The 3,610-nt window shown below is 42.9% G+C and overlaps 1 pseudogene; it reads left to right on the top strand.

The window, feature by feature from the left end:
* Window positions 1–1,369: 1,369 nt before the first annotated feature.
* Window positions 1,370–3,322, top strand: LOC125081734 (cyclin-A2-like; annotated as a pseudogene).
* The last annotated feature ends 288 nt before the right edge of the window (window positions 3,323–3,610 follow it).

The following is a 3,610-nucleotide window of genomic DNA, read 5'->3' as shown; positions in this document are numbered from 1 at the left end:
CAGAAGGAAAATTTCCAGACTCTTTTTATGAAGCCATATTACCCTGATCCCCAGGGTAATAATACCTTTACCAGGTAAAAACCCCCACTAAAAAGGAGAATTTCAGACCAATATCCCTGATGAATATGGATGCTTAGATTCTCAAAAAGATCCTAGCTAATAGGGTCCAACAGTACATTAAAAAGATTATTCACCATGACCAGGTGGGATTTATCCATGGGATACAAGGGTGATCCAGCATTCATAAATCAATCAATGTGATAGAACAAATCAATAAAAGAAGAGAGAAGAACCACATGGGCCTCTCAACTGATGCAGAAAAAGCATTTGACAAGATACAGCATCTGCTCCTGGGTTATGCCTCTTTAAAGTCTTCTTCATCAACATTCACTTACCCTAAAACGAAGAAAACTGCAGGGACGAAATGATTGTATATGAGTTGGAAGTTCTAGCAATCCTTCACTTGGAAACATATTCTGGTCTGTGCCCCACCAGGACAGTGATCAGCTTTACCCCTCTGCCATTCAGCTGCCCTTTCTGACTTCTCAGACCAGAATCTAGATGTCTGAATCTTCTGGTCTTGGTTAAAATTTTTAGATTTTACCCCGACCAGTCCACACCTTTGAGACTTGCGTGGCCCTTTATGTCTTAGCTAATTTCCTTGGCCTTCACTTTTTGACAGCCTGAATCTCTCTATTTGTTTCAACCCAGGCTGTGCCTGTGTGATCTTTCCTTCTAACCTGTGTGAGTCAATGAGCAGCTGTCTCTTAAGACATGGCTAAGATGCAGTTCTGGGTTGTGGTTTATGTCCTGGCTCACATTATTTTATTGCTCTCTTCAGCTCAGTGTGATTATGGCATACTAATTGTTGGGCTTTCTAGGTGAAATCCCTATAGAAGAGCTTAATATTTTATCTCGAATATATTTGCCCTTGATGAGAAAAGTGCTGAGTCACCTAGATATTTCAAATAAAAATCTAAATTTGAATCATGAAAGGAAGTTCTCCTGGGGACATACACTCCAGTGTTCCTGCCACATATTTAGAAATTTGTTTATCATATTTGCCAACTGTTCATCAAAATGTTCAAGTAGATAGATAACATCATATTTCCCCATGGTTTATGTCATGAAGGTAATTAAACTGGATACAGAGGTCTCTGCCTGTTTAATTCCTACTCAACCCCAAGGGCTTGCTGAAGCTCACCTTCCTTTGTGAGATCATCCTGGGTCTCCCTATTTGCTCTGTGCCCCTTTCCCTCCCTGTAAACTCATAGCTCTTTTAATTTTGTATTTTTAAGGCATTTATGTCATTCTATCATCAGTTGGAACTCTGTTGATGTTTTTCTTCTCCACCATAGATTGTGAGGCCATGAAGCAATTTTTTGCTTCTCAACAGCAACTAACACAGTATCTGCAAATTGATAGGAAATCGGTAAATATCTCAAATACAATTCTAATAATGTAGGTTTTTTTCGGTACACAACATTTTGATGCATCTCCCCTCACAGTCTGTAGTCTTCTTGAGTGTGTGAGCGTCCGTCTGACCCGCCATCACTTACATCAATAGAAAGAGGGACTTTCTCACATTTTCAGAAGCTGGGATCCCTTCAGAAATTAACTACACCCACAGGCCCATCTGGACCTTTATCTTTTCTCTTGATAAAGAAATGAGATGAAATCTTCTTAATTGGTAATACCCTGAATTGACCCCAGTAAGGGGGAAAAATTCAAACAATCAACCAAGCAAAAGGGAGAAAAGGGCTACATATCCATGGTGCCTTTAGCTCTCCCCACCCCGCAAAGCAGGTCTACGCCTTTCGCAGCCTTTGGGGTCCTGCGGGGTCCGCAGCCAGAAGGTGGCTCGAGCTTCTTGGCCAGAGCACCCGGCGCTCCAAGAGGACCAGGAGAACAGCAACCCCGAGAAGGGGCACCCGCCCAGCAGCCCCAGACCCCATCCAGCACACTCCTGGTCCAGCACTGCAGCTGACGCCCAAGACACAACGGCTTGCACCTCTTGAGGATCTTTCTATGAATGACAAGTCCCTGTTCCCCCCCTGGAATGCAAACAGTAAACAGCCTGCATTTACCATCCATGTGAAGGAAGCAGAAGAAACTCCAAAGAGAGTCCAAAGATAGAGAGTTGAACTCAATCTAAAAAACAGGACATGAAAATGCCCTGGTTTTGAACTCAGCTATTACTTTCCTTGGACCAAGAAAACCACTGGTACCTCTTGGTTATCCAATGGGTAGTAGTTTTGCATCACCACACGCTGTGGACATGATTCTACTAGAAGATGAGAAGCCTGTGGGTGTCCGTGAAGTGCCAGACTGCCCTGAGGACATTCACACTTAGCGCGAGGAAATGGAGGTGCAGTGTAAGCAGACTGTGGGTTATGGGAAAAGAGCCAGCCTTCCCTCACCGTCCAAGGGCTATCCTCGAGCACTGGTTAGTTGAAGTAGGAGAAGGATACAAACTATCAGATGAAACCCTGCATTTGGCTGTGAGCTACACTGATAGGTTCTTCTCACTCATGTCTCTGATGGGAGGAAAACTTTAGCCTGGGCTGTGCTGTTAGCCTCAAAATTTGAAGAAATCTAACCCCTTCCTCCCAAATAGCAGAGTCTGTGTATGTTATAGGTGACACCTACACCAAAAAACACATCCTGAGAATGAAACATCTAGGGTGCTTTTTTTTTTTTTTTAAGATTTTATTTATTGGAAAGAAAGAGACAGAGATAGGAACAGAGAGCAGGAGCAGGGAGGAGAAGGAGAAGCAGGCTTCTGCTGGGCAAGGAGCCCAACATGGGGCTCAATCCCAGAACCCCGGGACCATGATCTGAGCTGAAGGCAGATGCTTAAGCAACTGAGCCACCCAGGCATCCCCACAACATCGAGTTTTGAAAGAGCATTGCTTTTGACCTACCTGTAGCACCTACAGTAAATCAGTTTCTTGCCCAACACTTTCTTCCCCAGCAGTCTGCAAACTGCAAAGTTGAAAGTTTAACAATGTTTGGGGGAGAATTAACTTTGGTGGATGCTAATCCACACCTCAAGTATTTGCCATCAGTTATTTGTCGGAGTGGGTTTTCATTGAGCTTTCTACACAATCACAGGACAAAGCTGGTATGAATCGTTAGTTCGAAAGACTGCATATACCCTGGCACGTCTTCAGCCCTTCTCATGGGCGGTCACCATACCTACCTCAGAGCGCAACAGCCAATAAGAGGAAAAACCAAAAGTTCAAAGCATCATGCTATTTCTCACCTTAGCCTCCCAGAAACACTAAATGTTTAACAGTGAGAGACTGCTTTTGTTTTCTAAGGTGTCAACCACTCAGAGTAGACGGTGTATAGTTTTCCTAAAGTTTTATATTTATAATGTCTTAATACAGAAGTTATGGTCAAGTACAAATTGTTTTAATTTGTAAATTTTTTGTACATGTAATTATCTTAGATATTTGGCTAATTTTTTTTTAAAAGTAAGCTCCATGCCCAATGTGAGCTTGAAATCATAACCCTGAGATCAACAGTCTCTTGCTCTACTGACTGAGCCAGCCAGGTGCCCCATTATTTGGCTAATTTTAAGTGGTTTTGCCAAAGAATCAGTGAT

The sequence above is a fragment of the Lutra lutra genome, chromosome 12, assembly GCF_902655055.1.
Source record: "Lutra lutra chromosome 12, mLutLut1.2, whole genome shotgun sequence".
Classification (NCBI taxonomy): domain Eukaryota; kingdom Metazoa; phylum Chordata; class Mammalia; order Carnivora; family Mustelidae; genus Lutra; species Lutra lutra.
The sequence above is the reverse complement of the archived record's forward strand: the minus strand, read 5'-3'. Positions and strand labels throughout refer to the sequence as shown.